This window comes from Panthera uncia, chromosome F2 (assembly GCF_023721935.1).
Source record: "Panthera uncia isolate 11264 chromosome F2, Puncia_PCG_1.0, whole genome shotgun sequence".
NCBI lineage: Eukaryota > Metazoa > Chordata > Mammalia > Carnivora > Felidae > Panthera > Panthera uncia.
The window spans coordinates 7548078-7566575 of record NC_064812.1 but is presented as its reverse complement, the minus strand read 5'-3'; the positions used below and the strand labels follow the sequence as shown (position 1 = coordinate 7566575).

At 51.9% G+C, this 18498-nt stretch overlaps 1 protein-coding gene across 2 annotated transcripts in view; it reads right to left on the bottom strand.

Annotated features, from left to right (window-relative positions):
• Nucleotides 1-18498, bottom strand: part of ZFAT (zinc finger and AT-hook domain containing) — a 190622-nt gene that overhangs the window by 171048 nt on the left and 1076 nt on the right. The window lies entirely within an intron of this gene.

The window sequence follows — 18498 nt, the reverse complement described above, 5'->3', positions numbered from 1 at the left end:
CACCCACAGCCCGCATCAAGCTTAGAGAGACACTTCCAACCGCTAATTACAACGAAGAAGAGGCGCTACACCAAAAGGGGGGACTTCGCCCTCTGCGTGTCTGTCATAATTTACTACAGCAATTCACTCCAGGGAGCGGCGAGCTGGCAAATGAGAGCTCCAGACGTGGGTGCTGCCCACCCAGACCACACACTTAGTAAGCGTGTCCACTGCACGGCTTGGCAAGAGGTCTAGAACTAGGAAACAGAGGGCCACCACATACAGGACAAACGGCTTTGTTAGCAAATCACAAAACAGAAAACAAAAACATGGGTTGTTACCAACACGCAGGAAACGAGTGGCCGCCATACACGTGCTAGCAACACCCTCTGGTGGCCGATCAGGGCACTACAGCCTCCGTTCACGGGACGGAAGAAGTTGGCCATAATGAAAACGTGGCTGGCTAGCATTTACTGATCCTAATTCTGCCAGGCGCCGTAGTTTGCCCGTCACCCACTTAACCTGCACATCAATCCAGGGAGGGAGGGGCTGCTGTCCCCACTTTAGATGCACAAGCTGGGCCCAGGGAGGTGACCAAAAGGCACACGGCAGGCAGGTGAGCACACAGCAGAAGCAGAGCTCACCCCCCCCCCCCGCCCAACCCCAGGCCGAGTGCCCATCCTAAGTGAGTCCCCAGGTGACGCTGCTGCTTGTCCAGTGGGGGCTGCGTCCATCCTGGTCAGCCCAGCAGGTGAATCAGACCCAACTGCAGCCAGCCACGGATTCTCTGTCCTCATCAGCATCAGCCACTGCCCACCCAATTCTGAATCTGCACAAAAGTTATTCTCATGGCTTACGGTGCCTTCCCATTTACAGCCATGTTTCTGTGCGGCACTGATGCTGAGCCGGAGAAGCCAGACTCCGAGGACAGGCGAGCCTCTGGTCACACGAAGTAGAAAAGCAACATGATTCCTCGCACTCTCTGAGTCAGGCTGGGGTCACCCTTACTCGAGGTCCTGGGGTCGAGGCTTCTAGGGTATGGCGGGGTTCTGTTTGGGCACACGGCGAGTTCAGTCTGTGAACATTTCCTGGAGCTGTTTGTCTATTCCGGACATACCTTTCTACAGGGTGCTATACATCAACTTAAAAAATTTGCACAGCACATTTTAAAGGTAAAGACGTAAGGTAAAACGTAGACTCTGATTCACAAGTGAATCTCTTATTTAAAATGACACATGAGGGGCGCATGGGTGGCTCAGTTGGTTAAGCATCCGACTTCGGCTCAGGTCATGAACTCACGGTTCATGGATTCAAGCCCCATGTCCGGCTCTGCACTGACAGCTCAGAGCCTGGAGCCTGCTTCAGATTCTGGGTCCCCCCCCCCCCCCTCTCTCTCTGCGTCTCTCAAAAATAAACATTTAAGGGGCATCTGAGCGGCTCAGTCGGTTGCGTATTTGACCTCGGCTCATGTCACAATCTCACAGTTCGTGGGTTCGAGCCCCGTATTGGGCTCTGTGCTGACAGCTCAGAGCCCGGAGCCTGCTTCGGCTTCTGTGTCCCCCCTCTCCCTCTGCCTCTCCCCCACGCATGCTCCGTCTCTCAAAAAGTGAATAAAGATTAAAACAATTAAAAAAATAAACATTGAAAAAAATGTCTTTAGTTAACAAAAGAGAATAAAATTAAATTAAATTAAATTAAATTAAAATAAAATGACACATGAAGTGGGAGAGAAGGGCAGCCATGAAGCCCAGACCTAGACGTGAACCCACCTCTGCCCAAGCAGCCACGTGACCCTGGCCCCTGTGTGTACTTGGGCCTGTTGGGCTTCTGTCTCCTCGTCTGCTGTGGAGGGACACCATGAAGGCAACGTGCCCAGCTCGGTGACCGATACCTCGGTGACCGGCACAGCCCAGACCAATACCTCCAAGGGCAGCAGAAAGGGCAGCAGGCTAGTCAGGGCCTGGGTCCCCCAGCCCCTAACTGGCTCCCACCTCCAATATGACAGGTTCTATGTAAGTCTCTGAATCCCTACAGGCTCGAAACAGAAGTGGCCTTCAAATGTTTTAAAGTGAAACCTGGTCTTCAAGCCTCCTCCGAAGGCTAATGTGCAGAGAGAGAGCCAGCCAGAGTCACCAGCCACCGGGGCCACGGTCACCAGCCACGGGGGCCAGAGCCAGGGAGGAGACAGCCCCGCCCAGCGACTGCCTCCACTGGGGCCGGCAGGCCCGCCACACCCACAGATGATCTCCAAGGTGCCCTCCCAGCCCTGAGGTTCGGAGGGCTGACATCACGCGTCTCATAAAATGCTGATGAACACAGCAGCTTCTGTGACTCACAAAGTTAACGTTTTTATTCAATGCAAGGGAGAAATCCCATGGGTGTTCCTTTGCTGAAAGTGGATTAACAAAATAAAATGAGAAATGCTCCGGATCAGCTATAATTAACGCTGGGCCAACAGTTGCTCTGTAATTTTATGCGTCCACATTTCTTCCATGTTGAAACTTGGCAGAATTTTTTTTAAGCTATTTTTAAGCACTCTCCGAGGGAGAGCCTTGGGCAATAGAGTATACGTGCATTGAACATAAGCCTATGTGAAGAGCTGGGCCCCTTCCTCAGGACAGCATCACGAATAATGTATGTGAACGGGAACCGCCCCCCATCACCCAGTTCCCCACCTACAGGCCGCAGCGCTATCCCCACCCCAGCGGACGGGTGGGAAGCTCTGGGGAGGTGGGGAGTCCCCCGCAAATGACCAAGGCGGCTCGGGAACTCTCAGGCCACGCCCCGAAGGTGACCGTGTCTCTGGGATCGTTTCCACGAGAAAAACAAAATGTGCAAAATCTCACAGCGTGTTACAGTACATTTGAGCACAGTGATGCCCACGGCCACCGCCTACCAGGCCTCTGACTTTCCGGTGTTTGCTTTTTTGTTGTGTTAGTTTATTTTGGTTCCTTTGTGTGTCTGAGGAGCCTTGTATCTAACTTGTGAAGGGAAAGGGCTGCCTTAGGCCAGCTTTCAGCACTGGGCCTCAGGTCCGAAACTCTGGATTCAAACCTCACATCTCAGTGCAGCTTCAGAGTGGGTAGAGTCCCCTTCACTTCTAAAACCTGCAGGCACTCAGGGAGAAAAGGAGACAATCGAAGGTGCCTGATGACCTCGTAAGGACAATATGGGGGAGGGGGATGTGATCACGGGGTAAACAGTGGGAAAAGGGTCTTGTCGACAGCTAAACACGGTGCAGATGCAGAACAGAACGGGCATCTCTTAAGACCAGGGAAGTCTGGCTGGTTGGCTGAATCTTCCGACCATGTTGCTGCTTCCTCTGCTATCCACCTACCACTGGCGGTATCTGGTAAAGGGAAGCCAGTGTGGGGGTCCTACATACACACACACATGCACACACAGGTGCACACGTGTGCATAACGTGTGTGCACATACACACATACATGTACAAATATGCTAAGCACATGCATATACACACATGCATGAATGGACACGTGTGCATAATATATGTGCACATACACACATAACACAGGCACAGATTTGCGTGCATATACACATAACATACGTGCACAAGTGCACATGTGTGCGTAACACACATGTGCATATACGCACATGCATGCACAAATGCACAGGTGTGCATAACATGCATGTGCATACACACATAACATACAGGCACAAATGCACGTGTGTGGGTAGCATGTGTGTGCAATGTGTACACATAGACACACATAACATACATGCACAAATGCACGTGCACGCATAATACATGCACATACACACATTACACAAGTACATACGTACCACAGATGCGCGCGCACACACACACACACACACACACACACACACACTTCCCATAGGGAAAGAAAAGACAGGCCATTCAGAAGCGTTCCGAGGAATGGATATAAACGCCACAGCATGAATGAGGACAGCGAGTAGAAAGCCAGGCTCTGAGAAGAGAAAGCACCACAAGGAAGGGGAGAAGGAAGGTGGGGAAACAGGGGAAGCAAGCGGAGCCAGAGTGTGAGGCAGGCTGGCACTTGGGGGAGCAACGGGGGGCCCTGGGCGGCAGGAGCCCAGCCGGGGCTTCGGTTCCCACAAGGAGATTGCAGACCCAGCTGTGGAGGGAGGGACCACTTACTCGGAGGCCCCCAGACTCCTCCCTCTCCAACAGGGGTTCAAATTCTCCCCACACTTCCCACAGTGTCTTCCTGCCGCACCCCAAGTCCTCAGGGGAAGGAAGAGCCAGGGCCCCAGGGATGGGGTGATGCCAGGTCACTGTAGCCAGTGTATCATGACCGGACCTGTTTGTTTGGGTTTTTTTTTTTATTTTGAGAGAGAGAGAGAGAGAAACATGCGCACAGGCATACAAGCGGATGAGGGACATAGAGAAAATCCCAAGCAGGATCCACACTGTCAGTGCAGAGCCTGACGTGGGGCTCACACCCACAAAGTGTGAGATCATGACCTGGGCCGAAATCGAAAGCCAAATGCTCAATGATGGAGCCCCCCCAGGGGCTGTTTATTAACTGGACATGGCCAGCCCTTGTCTCCTCACTCTGCCGCCCTGGTTATTTTAATTTTTTTTTTTAACATTTATTGATATTTTGAGAGACAGAGCGTTAAGTAGGGGAGGGACAGAGACAGAGGGAGACACACAATCCGAAGAAGGCTCCAGGCTCTGAACTGACAGCACAGAGCCCAACGTGGGGCTTGAACTCACAGACCTCGAGATCATGACCTGAGCTGAAGTCGGGCGCTTAACCGACTGAGCCCCCCAGGCAGCCCCGCCCTGGTTATTTTAAACAACTGACTCAGTTCCTTCGGACATCGCTCCAAGGGTGCCGCCTGGCACACCACGGTGGAGATGCCACCAGCCCGGTCGCCAGTTCTGCAGTCTAGTCACACACCCCATGACGAGCAAACCGGGCAAAAACAAAGCCCTTGGAAAAGCTGGTGCTCGCCCACCCCTTCTCCTGACTGGGCAAGGTTTCGATTGAACACACAAATGATGCACACCTGCCTGCACAAAGCGGCGTACGAGGGGCCAGGAGGGTAATAGAGGCACAGAGCGGCTCTTCCAGGGCTCAAGCCGGACAATCGCGGGGGACAAGCAGGCTTGTATAAGCATGACCTCTGGGGCAGGCAGACGTGGCTCAGTGCACACTCTGTGCCTACAACGTGTCAGGCACATTTCCCACCCAAGGAGCTCTGGGATGGGCCGCCACTCAGCCGCCAGGGCTCAAGACGCCCAACCAAGCCCACACTGTCCTGCAGAAACAGGGCCACTGGCAGGATCTCAAATTCTCCAGCAGCCACGGTGAAACAAAAACAAACAAGTGAAATCAATTCTCACGTGTCTTCTGTAATACAGTATATCCAAAACACTACCATTTTACTTACAATCCGTTTTTAAAAGAGCAATCAGAAATTTCACATTCTTTCATTTTTTCTTTTTGCACCACACCATTGTAACCCGGTGTGTATTTTCCACTTACAGCAGACCGAAGTTTGCACTAGACACAGATCCAGTATTCTCTCTGTTTCCAGAACACCAGGCAACTTTCCCACTGCAGGTCAGAGAACTGTGGTATGCATGCTCTACTCCCCCACGTCCAGGGGAGCTACAGACGGCCTCCACCACTCCCCCCAAAATCCTTGGGACCCACCGAGTTAGGAAAATCGACACAAGGAATTGGAAAATTTAGGCTTTGCCAAACAGCATCCCTGTCCACATCTTTATGGGAGAGGGAGAAGACAGAGGGACGTTTTCATTACTGTCACAGGCTGCTCCAAGCTCCTGAGGTCGCAGAACTGGAAGCAGATGTGGGAAACATGCAAATTCAACTTCAAAATTTTTTTTTTTTACATTTACTTATTTTTGAGACAGAGAGACAGAGCGTGAGCAGGGGAGGGGCAGAGAGAGAGGGAGACACAGAATCAGAAGCAGGCTCCAGGCTCCAAGCCATCAGCACAGAACCTGACGCGGGACTCGAACTCACGGACCGTGAGACCATGACCTGAGCCGAAGTCGGACGCTGAACCGACTGAGCCACCCAGGCGCCCCTTAACTTTAAATTCTAAACGTCTGCTTTACGTAGTATGAAAGCCTGAGACCGGTCTCAGTTACGAAGTATTCTGAACCTGAAAATGAATTCTAGGAGAAAGAACTACCCTCCAATTCCCAGACGGGTTCAAGGTGTTTCCGAATTTCAGAACAGAGCTTTACATGAGGCAGGAAGAGCCAATGGGAAAAGAATTCTCCAAACCCCACCGGCTACCCACCCCAGCCTACCAGAATGACCTGCCCCACTGTTCCTAGTAACTAAGACATAAAATAAGTATTATATTCTCCAAAAGCCTGGGCCATTGGGGGGGAAGTGATTGTAACTTACATGCATTACCTTCATAATACAATATTCAGTAAGTGCCTAATATATGTCACATACTATGCTAGGCACGTGTAGAAAGGAGTAAGGTACAGACCCTCCCGTTTTGTTCACGAGAGAATAATTTAAAGTGACTGTGGTTTTATTTGTGGCCTAATCGCAAAGAGTCTTGCCTTGGAAGGGACAGAGAGGTGCCTAAATTCAGCTCCCCAGCCAGTGTCCAGGAGACAGACAGCCCTACCTGACCCTACCCCTCAGCGTCTGGGCAGCTACCACTTATGTTTACACAGCTGGGAACTTTAAGAAGTCAAGCAACTTCTTCCCAGCCTGGCTTCAGGTGGTGCAGCCTCAGGGTGACCCTGGCAAGGCCAGCCCCTCTGGCTAGATCTGAACAGGCTGTCAGATGTCCCCGAGGTCCTCTCCCCCGCAAGCCTGGGATCCCAGTCCTTCGGCCATACCGGATGGGTCCCCAAGCTCGGCGGTGGCCAGGCCGGTCCTGCCCACGGCCCCAGGGTCTCTTAAACCACCTGCCGCAAGTCCAAACACACACATGTCCCCTAGGGGGCGATAAAGAGCAAAGGAGAACTCTGGCCTCCAAGAGCCGGTTCAGCGATGTGAGCTGCACATTCTGCAAAGCAGAAAGAGCTGGCAGGTGCCTGGGATCTTGTCAGCAAACTGGTTTTGGTTCAAGAACCTCATTCTTCAAGTCTCAGCTCCAACCTCACTTTCTCAGACAGACTTTTCTTAAATCCCCTTCAATATAAATTAGGTCTCTGTTACTTTCTCTGGCCCTCCCTGTATTCATCCACCTTAGCAGCAATTACCACAATGCGTAATCATGTACTCAATGGTGTGTTTGTTTAACTTCTGTCTCCCCTGATAGACTGTATTTCATTCAAAATACAGCTAAAAGCTTAAAAAGAACAAAGATCTCTACCTAGAAACAGAGAGATGCTACATTTCCTTTGTTGTGAGGGCTAGAACATTCCAACTCTGGAATGCAGGTGCAGGCTCACTTAGGAAGGCCTGAGGACCATGTTAACCAAGTCATTCTTCACTCACGCTTCCCAGCAGAACGAGTCAGACCTTGTGCCGGGGAAGCAAGGCGAGCTCTGGGTGGGACAGACACCAGCCAACCCCTACCCCTCCGGGGGAAAGCACTTTGCTTCTCTGGTCCTCCGACTCTGTAAAATGGGAACAAATGCAGCATTTGGAATGGTGGTCTTAAGAGAAACCAGACCCACACAAAGGGCCCGGAAGTGAGATGCCCAGGGAAAGGCAGAAGAGTCCAGACAGGTGCGGAGCACCCCACATCCACAAAAAAAAAAAAAAAAAAAAAAAAAAAAAAAAGCAGCAGAACTCGGTCCTTGTACTGAAATACAAGAAATACACACAACCCAAAAATTCACACACTTAAAGTAGGAAAACAAATAAGCAAGTATGGGGATCATCCCTAAAATGAAATACAGACAAATGAACGGAAGCAAACTTTAAATGAGCAACTATAACTACGCAGAAGTGGGAGGGAAGAGCGGGGAGGGCGAACCCAAATCACCTGGGAAGCCAGTGTTCCCACGGTCCGCCTCAGGTCAACGGGAAACAGATCTAATTAAATACTGAACTCGAGTTAGTAGGCTTCTTTCCCAGAGACACAGGTTAGCAATTCGGAAACTATTTTTTGTATATCCTAGGATTGAGATAAGTAACTTGCTGTGGGTACTGGGAGGCAGTGTCTCGGAAGGGGCAGGTGCCGCTGGGTTGGAACTGGAAAGATCCGCAGATATGGACGTGTGTCGGCCATGTGCGAACTTCTGCGTGTCTGCATGCTGTGTGTGCAGGCGTGCGCCCATTTCACTCCAGCAATAATGAGCTCGCCTAGTCCCACATCTTCTTTTCTAAATACCAGTCTCCACCTCAACCATCATTCTCCTCCAGAAATAGCTGATTCCAGAGCCAGAAAAGGAATACCTCATCGGACAGAAACCAAAGAGGTTCTCAAAGAAAGAGGGGGCATGTCAAAGAGGCTTCAACCAGCCAAATATGGGGAAATGAGATCAAAATAATGATAAAGGACTGCAAACCACTGAAGAAAGAACTCGTGAGTCCACAGTAATACCGATAGACAGATTTATTTAAAAAAGGAACTCTTGCTCGCATAGAAAGACAACTAGTAAATGTGGAAGAAACGCTGGCATTAGAAACTCATCATCAGCAACTATCAGTGATCATGGATTCTGGCAAGAAATCATCAACGGATGCTAACACCACGAGCGAGGGAAGTTTGAGGAATGAAGAGTAACACGGTAAGTATGCGGTCTCAAAATGTCTCATCACGAGACGATTACCAAGGAGAAGAATAGTAACTGTATCTCGAAAGAACCCGACCCCCTCAAACGGGCATCCTGTCCTCCCGACAGGAGGGCTGAGAACTGGGCGCCCCTGCTGTGGTATCCCCCGTGACCCCCGTGCCCGAACTGCAGGATCTGAATGGAATCATGGCGAAACGTGGCCCAAGGGAGGGACACAGGTTACAGAACAAGTGCCCCGCACCCTACAATGTCGTGGGACACAAAGACAGAGGAGCCATCTTTAAAGGGTAAAGGGACACACGGACTGAACGCAGGGCCTAAGGCAGGGCTTCCTTTTGCTTCTATCGAAAATTACCGGAACTGGTGAGCCTGAATTTCAGTCGGTGAAATCTGCACTATAAGCATCGTGTTCTCACTTTGATAATCGTAAGGTGCTTGTGTGGGAGACTGACCTTGTTTTTAGAAAACAAACACTGGAAATCTTTAGGAGTGGGTGAAAGGGCACTATGTCTGCCACCCGGCCTCCACTGTTCTAGAGAGAAGGCAGAGGGACAGGGCGGGGGGGGGGGGGGGGGGGGCCTCATGACAGGCTCTGAGACGTCCTCAGTCAAGAAACGCCAGTGATATTCACACGGCCAGTCCTGAACCACAGAACCCTCATTTCACAGCAGCCCTCTCGCCAGCTCACACAGCACACGCCGGGCACAGTTCGGGAGCCACGGGGATGAGGCGTCACCAGGGCCCGTCAGGAACACACACAGACAGTCGCCCGACTAACGGCAGTGGTGGAAGAAAAGGCAGAGAAAGTGGGAGCGATGGAGAGCAGCCCCAGGAGGGGCAGCGGAGGGGAACAGGGCGCGATGCTCAGACCCACAGAGCAGGTTTGCTGTGGAATCTGTTTAAGATAGAAACAACAGGGGCGCCTGGTGGCTCATTCGGGTAAGCGTCCCACTTCGGCTCAGGCCATGATCTCACGGTTTGTGAGTTCGAGCCCCGCATCGGGCTCTGTGCTGACAGTGCTCCTGCTCTCAACAGGAGCAGCAAAGAATGCCCTGATCACAACTGTGCACCTCACGGCCAACAATTCCAGACATCAAACACCCGCCCAACTCTCTCCTTCTTTGAGCCACTCTGGCCAGAGCCCCCGAAGGTCAATGGGACCATCGTGTCCAGCCCAGGACTCTTCTCCCACCCAACAGGACCGGCCTCCTGAGGGCCGCCAGGGGTCAAGGGCACAGCGCCCTCCTGGCTACCCACTTACCCCAGACCTCGTCCCGGGACTCCAGTCAGGAAGCAGTCCCCATCCCTTCCTCCCGGCCCCTGCTACAAAAGTTCTCCTGACCCGTGCCCTTCACCTGAGCACCTCTCACATGGCCTCCGACTAGAAAGCAAGACTCGGGAAAATTCAAAAGGAAAATTAGAGCATGATGACTTGGTTTCCTTCTAAAAACTGACAAGAGGAAGAAAGAGGGGGCGGGGGGAGAGACAGACAGGAGAAAAGCAGAGTCAGAGCCTGGTGTTCAGGGCTCCTGGCACCTCGGCGTCCAGAACCCCACAACCTTCCCTAAAGTCCAGGCACCTGACGCGGCCCCCCACCCCTGGCCCCACAGGGCAGAGTGGAAAGCGAGGACAAAAGCCGGGTCTGCCCCAGTGCAGGGCACACCCACCCCAGGGCAAACCGCAAAATCTGGCAGGCAACGGGTTAAACGCCCGCCTAAGGATGTTTCTAGACTCTGCCAGAAAAGCAGGAGGACCCAGACTAGGAGGACCACGGTTCCCCTGCAGAGAGCCTGCCTGCGAAGCGCTTCTCACAGTGCCGGGACCGTAGCGGGGGGAGCGGTCGTCCAAGGTGAGGTTCAGGTCCAGCCGTCACACGGCCAAGGTGGCAGTCGGGTGGCAAACGGAGGACCAGGGACAGCCTCTGAGGGCGGAGGCCAGCAGCACAGCCAGCTGGCGTCAAGGAGGGGCTTCCCTGAGTCTCTGCCGAGCCCCTCGAGGCCCCCCGTGCTCGGCTGGGCTTGCTTGCTCGGTGAGTCCTCAGGGCCCCCTCGAAAGCCCCGGAGTCAGCACGAGCCTCAGACCTCCCCCCCTCATCGGACTCCACCCTCCAGACAATAAACTCCTGGTGGATGTTGAGCTCCCCCGGGTCACCCAAGTGCCGACGGAGGCTCCAAGGAGCCCAAAGAACTGTCACACGGTGGGGCGGAAAATTCAAAGCCAGGTCTCTGAGACTGCAAAGCCGGTGCTGTTCTCCCGAGCCTACATTTCCAGGGGACCTCAAGGCCACCCAAGCCGGTGGCCAGGCAACGGGATGGGGACCCCAGATTCAGGCAGCGGACAGGCAGGGCCAGGGAAGGCCATCCGGGCTCAGCGCTCAAGCCTGGCCCCGGACCCCGAAGGCACGAGGCTGTGGAGGGTCAGCGAGGAGGGCGGGCAGAGGCTGTTCACCTTGCTGGGCTCCTTCATGCCCCCCTGCCTTCACCCCTGCTCTACACTCCCACTGTCCTGGCCACGCCTCCAACATCACCCTCAAGGCTTTCCGGAGCCCCTCACCCAACCCCAGGCAGCAGCGACCATGGCGCTGTCCCCTCCATCTACCCTGTACAACCTGTAGCACTTCCGGGGCCCTACACAACTCAGTGACTTTATTTATTTTTGAAGGAGAGAGGGAGAGACAGAGTGCGAGCCAGGGAGGGGCAGAGAGAGAGGGAGACACAGAATCGGAAGCGGGCTCCAGGCTCTGAGCTGTCAGCACAGAGCCCAACACGGGGCTCGAACTCACAGACTGTGAGATCATGACCTGAGCCGAACTCGGACGCTTAACCGACCGAGCCACCCAGGCGCCCCAAGAGCTGCACGCTTTAACGACTGAGCCGGCCAGCGTCCCTCACTTAACACGTTTTGGGGATTAAGCAGGTTGTTGCCTGCATCAGTAGTTCCCTCATTTTTACGGACGAGCAGTATTCCATTGGACGTCTCTACCGCAGTAGGTTTAGTTATCCATCATTTGATGGGCATTTGGGGGTGGCTCCAGTTGGCAGCTACCAGCAATAAAGCATGCGTGTGGCACGTATGTCCGTGTTTGTGACACGCGGACACACGTTTCGCTTATCTTGGGTGATCACCCAGGAGCGGAACCGCGGAGCCACCCGGCAAGCGGATGCCTGACGTTGTCAGAAACCCCCGTTCTCCTTCCAAGGCGGCTGCCCCGTCCTGCATCCCCAGCAGCGACGCGTGAGTGTTCGAGGTGCTCTGCTTTCTTACCCGCCCCCGGTATTGTCAGTCTTAGTTTCGGCCACTCCGGTGGACGTGCAGCGGTACCTTGTTGTGGCTTTAAGCTGCGTGTCCCCAGTGATGGTGACATCCAGCGTCTTTTCCCAAGCTTCCTGGACACCTGTATCACTTCCTCCGCAAAGTCTCCCGCAAACCTTTTGCCCATTTTGTAACTGATTTCGTCTTCTCCATGGCTGGAGCTCCCTGAGAATAGGACTCTCGGGGCCCCTCGAGGCCCAGCTTCTGGGGGCATCACACCAGAGCCCAGTGGGGACAGTCAAAGGTGCATGCCTCAGCCGCTGCACCCAGCCCAGCCAGGGCCACGCGCACACAGTAGGACTGCGTACGTGTCAGCAGTTGCAGGAAGAGGTTCCTCTTCTCTCTGGTGACCCAGATCTCCCCCAGCTGCCAGGCCTAAAGAGCAGACCCCGGACCTTCACCCACAGCCTGGCCCAGGCCCAGGTTCTGGAACTAGGCAAGGTCCTAACAGAGCACCTGGAAGGAGACTCTCCACAGGCCCCAAGTATGCCCTGCTGCTGGTCCAAACGCTGGGTTACCCACTCAGCTCCCCCTAACAAGCCTGGGCCTCTACTTCCTCGTTTGCAAATCAGAGAGAATGCGGCCGCTTCGCATGGCTTTTGTGCAGAAAAACTGTGTCAGAGATGTGAAGCACCTGACTGAGCAGGTCTGCAGAAATGACTGTTAGCATTACCAGATCCCATCTTATTCCCCCAGCAACTGCGCGATTAACAGAGGATCAGGCCACTGTATCATGTTTTATTGTGGATTATGACACAAATATTACAAACCCCTCTCATTATGCATTTAATTCTCAATGACACTATTGGAACGTACAAGCCGGTCAGGGGAAGAAGGTGAGGCTTGAGAGAGGAAGAGTGGAATGGAAAACGAGGAGAGAGGGAAAGAACGAAAAGATGGATGGTGGAAGAAAGGAAAGTAACCTGCCGTACGCCAGGCGTGTTCCCAAACCTTCACGACAGGAACCACGTTTATACACAAAGAGACAGGGGCTCAGTGACTTGCCAGGGTCCCTGTCCCTTGAAGAGCAGGGCAGGACTTCCACCCACTTCAATCCCAGTGCCCCCACTCCCTGCATTACGGAGCCTGGCTCCCTGCCTGTGGTCAGGGGGAGGAATGTCGGGGGCAGGGCTCACTCCCGGGCAGGACAGAGTCCCAGAGCCCCCAGAGGCTCCCAACACAGAGCCACAGGGCCCTCCTAGGGCAGATCAACCAGGGCTGCACGTGACAGTCTGCCTCAGGGGACTCTTCAAAGTGGGGGGAGCAGGGACTCAGTCCCCAGGAAGGGTCTGCACCAGCTCTGCACCAGCCCCCCGGCCCAACTCAGAAATAAAAACAGGGAGAATTCAAAAGGCCTTCTCTCCACCACCACAGGAAGGAACTGAAAATCATGAACCAGCACTGCACGTAAAAAGCCTGGGAAGTTTCACATCCCTATGCCTGGTAGGTTCTTTACTCCTCCTTCCCTAAAAGCAAACACAGAAGGAAGGCTTGTTGGTCTCAAAGGTAAAACCTAATCAATCACCAGTCCCAAAGGTTTTCCCTCTCAGCTATTTCGCCGAACCTGCCCTAACCTCTATTCCCACAGCCACTGCCTTGGGGTGAATGAGTGTCATCAACCCTGGGCCTCACGACAAGGGCACCTAACGACGGGTCTTGCTCTGGCCTGCATTTTGACCCTCCGAGAAATGTCCTCCTTTATATTCTTTCTAACTTCAAAAACTGCTATACGGCTATGATAATCCAGACAGTGTGGTACTAATGGAAAAGACCAGAGAGCTCAGAGATGGAACCACACATGATTTTCAACAAAGGAACCAAAATAATCCAATGGAGAAAGTAAAGTCTCTTCTAACAAAGGAGTCTGGAAACACTGGACATCCACACTGGGAGGGGGAACCGGGGATCAGGATCCCTGCCTCACACCATACACAAACTAATCTGAGATAGATGGTAAACCTAAACCTAAAAGAAGTATAAAGCTTTAAAAAAAAATAAAACACACCTAGGAGAATATCTTCATGATCTTAAAGTAGGAGAACGTTTCTCAGAGAGGATACAAACAGTACTCCCTATAAAGCAAAAATAACGGTAACTCAGACTTTATCAAGATTACAAGCTTATGCTGAACAAAAGATAGTATTAATGAGATTAATAAGCAAGCAGAGCTTGGGAGAAAATATTCACAACACATACACAGGACAAAGGACTCATTCAAACCATGTATAGAGAGCTCCCACAAGTCAACAATTAAAAAGACAAGCAACCCAATGCTTGAAATGGGCAAAAGATTTAAACAGACATTTCTTCAAAGAGGGTATACAAATGGCGGATAAGCACAAAAAGAAAAAAAAAAAGTACTCAGTATTACCGATCATCAAGGAAATGCAAGTTAAATGAGATGTTACTGCACACCCTCTAAAATAGATCAAAGGAAAAAAAATTAAACACTGAATGTGGCTGAGCTGTGCAGCAGGCATATTTCTCCTACACCTGCTGACAGGGGTGCAAAATGGCACAATTCCAGGAGGCTATTTGGACATTTCTTAAAAAGTTAGATATACCTCTGCCCTACAAGCCGGCTGTTCCACTACCCAAAAGAAATTCAAACCTACGTCTACAAGAAACCTTGTAGAAGAATGTCCGTGGCAGCTTTTTCCCAACAACCAAAAACTGGAAATGAGCTCAGACGGCGATCCTACAAACAGGCTGTGGCACATCCGTACAATGGAATGCTAGTAGAAAATAAAAAGAAACAAAGCCCTGGATCTCAGAAACTTTATGCTGAGTTGAAAGACACCAGATACCAGAGAATTCTCGCATGAGCTTCAAAAAGTAGTTTATCTCTGGCAACATTACTCAGACCAGTGATTGCTTGGGGTGAAGGGCAGGAATTGGGTGGGAAGGGGCAAACGGCAACTTTCTGGGGTGAGGGAAAAGTTCCGGATGTTGTCAGGGGCGTGGGTAACATGGGTGGTCACAGCACACACTAAGGTCTGCATGTTCACTGTGTATTTCTACACCTCAAAAACACTGACCTCCGGCAGCTGTTAACAGGCAAACTGGCAGGCCCCCTTTTGCTCTCATTCTCCAAAGTTTCCATCGTCAAGTCCCAACAGCTTTCTGCCCCTCCAAAGACCATCACCACAGACCTCAAGCACCTGCACCCCGCGCTCCGGCCCCAGCGCTCACCTAGTCACCCGGAGCACGCCTGTGGCTGGGTCACATCTGTGTCTCTGTACCACACAGCCCTCTGCGGTACCCCTCCGCTCACCCGGAAAGTTCCAGCTCAGGCACCTCCTCCTTCAGGAAGCCCTCCCAGAATCCCCTGGCTGGGCCGGGGGCACCCCTTCTGAAGCCCTGATTCTTGGGGCTCGCTTCCGTCGTAGCACCTGGCACTTTCTCCTAAGGGAACGGGTTTTCCAACTGCTAGGACTGCGTGAGAGCCTCAGAAGGAAACAGTGTGTCATACTTTACGTCCCCAGCTCCTGGCACAAAGTTGGGCACAAACATCTAAGTGGACCCAGGAATCCCCTTGGCAGGAAAAGAATTTTTAATTTTTTTTAATTAAAAAAAAAAAGAAGGGGAAAAAAAGCGGGGGGGGGGGGGGGGTGGAAGGAAAAGAAAAGGTCCTAAGGGGCAGAGAAGCAAAGAGAAGGTCTGACACGGAGAAGGAAGCCGTAAGGAAGGCACCCTACGAGGTGCCAGGACATCCAAGACCCCATTTCCAGAACGCTGCTCCCAAAGCCTTCTGCTCCTTCTTTCCAGGGGCCGTGGCTGAGCAGCAACCCCCACCCCCCTGCCCCCCCCCTCCTCCCCACAAAGCCAGCAGCAGCTCCAGAGCCAGGCCCCCACCCTGCCCGCCCCGCCTCAGCCCGGAGCCAGTCTGGGCACCCAGGGGCCAGATTCCAGAATCCAAGGCTTCGCAGCTCCATTTGTTACACGATGTGAAAGAACAAAGAAAAGTCTGTTACCAGATTTAAAATCTTTTACGTTAATATGCCAAGTGTGATCTTTTCACTAGCAAATTTGATTATATACTTTATGTTCACTGACAAAAAGAGAGGGACTTCAAATCTGTAATAAATGGTGAATATGTCTATGGGCTTCACTCGCAGATTATTATTTTCCTTTTATTTTTTTAAGTTTTTTTAATGTTTATTTATTTTTGAGAGAGAGAGAGAGACAGAGCATGAGCGGGGAGGACCAGAGAGAGAGGGAGACACAGAATCCGAAGCAGGCTCCAGGCTCCAAGCTGTCAGCACAGAGCCCGACGCAGGGCTCGAACTCACGAACTGTGAGATCATGACCTGAGCCGAAGTCGGACGCTTAACCAACTGAGCCACCCAGGTGCCCCACTTTTTTTTTTTTTTTTTTTTTTGTCCTTTAAAAATCAATCAAGGGCGCCTGGGTGGCTCAGCCAGTTAAGTGTCTGACTTTGGCTCAGGTCATGATCTCGCGGTTCGTGAGTTCAAGACTCACATGGGGCTCTGTGCTGACAGCTCAGAGCCTGGAGCCTGCTTTGGATTGTGTCTCCCTCGCTGCCCCTCCCCTGCTGGTGGGCTTTCTCTCTCTCTCTCTCTCTCTCTCTCTCTCTCTCTCTCAACAAACATTAACAAAATATATTTAAAAAGTTAAAGCCTACTGAGCCTTTCCAACCACAAGTGTTTTCAAGCAGCAAGTAGATAACAAACAATACGCTAGGTTTTACAAGGGAGAGATGGGGTCTGGGTTGAAAAGGGATAAATACCAGAGTTCCACCAGCAGCCACAGGGCACCAGGCCCTGGGCAGGGGACAGGATTAAGTCTCCTTTTGCAGGAGGAGGGACAGCACAGGGGTTCCAAGAGTCGTGTGACTTCCCTCAGGTCAGGAATCTGGTGACTGACAGATCTCGGGACCCTGTTCTTCCCACCCTCCCAATGGTTCCGGCTCCTAAAGTTGACACCTGCCCTTGAAAATTTTCAAAGACAGTGAAATTTTAACAGGATAAACAGCTGAGAACAAAGAGAAAACTTAACTCTAAGCTAAGTCCCTTCTACCTAATTAAATTGGCCCAGCTTGATGGGGAGATTTTCAGAGGCGGCAAGGATGAAACTATCTATAAAAGGAAATGCAATTAAGGAGAGTCTTTTCCAAATACCTAATTCTTTGACTGCCCTTGCCCTAGGCAGAAACTTAATTCTACTTAAGGACAGCTATCTTTGAAAAGTTGTTACGTAAATTATAAGGTAAGGGGAGAAAAGAAACAGGAACCATTTTACCAGGTAAATGAGAAAGGCTGAGAAGGGAGTGATGTGTAATAGATCTCCAATTGACTGTGAGGACCATCTCAGCTGGTTTATACCAAAAACCTGCCTAGACCACAGGCAAGTCCATCCTGGTATCCATCCTGCTATCATTTATTGTACTGCTTCCCCTAAATTAACCTAAAACCCAGGCAAAACAGGAAACTCTCTTCAGAAATTAGCTGATCATGAGGCGCCCGGGTGGCTCAGTCTGTTGAGCGTGTGACTTCAGCTCAGCTCATGATCTCAGGGTTCACGAGTTCAATCCCTGCATCAGGCTCTGCGCTGACAGCTTTGAGCCTGGAGCCTGCTTTAGATTCTGTGTCTGCCTCTGTCTCTGCCCTTCTCCCCTGCTTGCGTACTCACGCACTCCCCCTCTCTCTCTCTCTCCCTCTCTCTCTCTCTGTCAAAAATAAATAAAACAATTTTAAAAATTTTTAAAAAGAAATTAACTGATCACAAGTTGACATTGATACATTTAGAAACATGATCTCTTCTGTTTATTACAGCTGGAAATTGAAGGAAACGGCAACAGACGCCCAGGTTTCTTTTCAAACACTGTTAAGTCAACTCCAAAACAGGAGACGTGGGCAGTTTGTTCTGTGCATCAGCCGAAGTGGAATTATTTGGGAAGCGACAAACCAAGCTGTCATTAGGTTAAGAAGGCATGCAGGCGCAGTTTGGGGGGGCCTGACCCCACCACTCGCTCTGGGTCCACTGCACACACCCCAGGATCTGACATAACTACAGGATGAGGAGGGGACCAAGGGTCTACGGCTCTCTACCCAAGCCTGGCATGCAGAGAGTGGTGCCATGCAAGGCTCTGATTTCAACCGAAGAAGACGGGTAGAGTGCCCCGGGGTGCTGGCGGGGCCGACCCCATGGCCAGCACACATAAGCTCGGGTGTCTTCTCCAGCCTCAGCTGGGGACGCTCACTACAGATGCCAGGTTCTGATGAAGCCAAGAGGGGACAGTTGTGGAGCGTAAGCCCCTTGCCATGAAGTTTGCATTTCTGAAAGGTCACCGGGCTCGGCAAGGAAACAGGACTGGAAGAGGCAGATCTGTTGGCTCATTGGCCCAGAGCGGCCCGAGCACGGACCGGAGGCCAAGCACCAATGGGGGGACGGAAGTACAGCCTGGCAGGCACGCACGTCTGGGTTGCATCCCAAACTGGAGGAAGAGGACTTTTTTTAAAGGCCTCAACTCTGTCATTTTCAAGCTG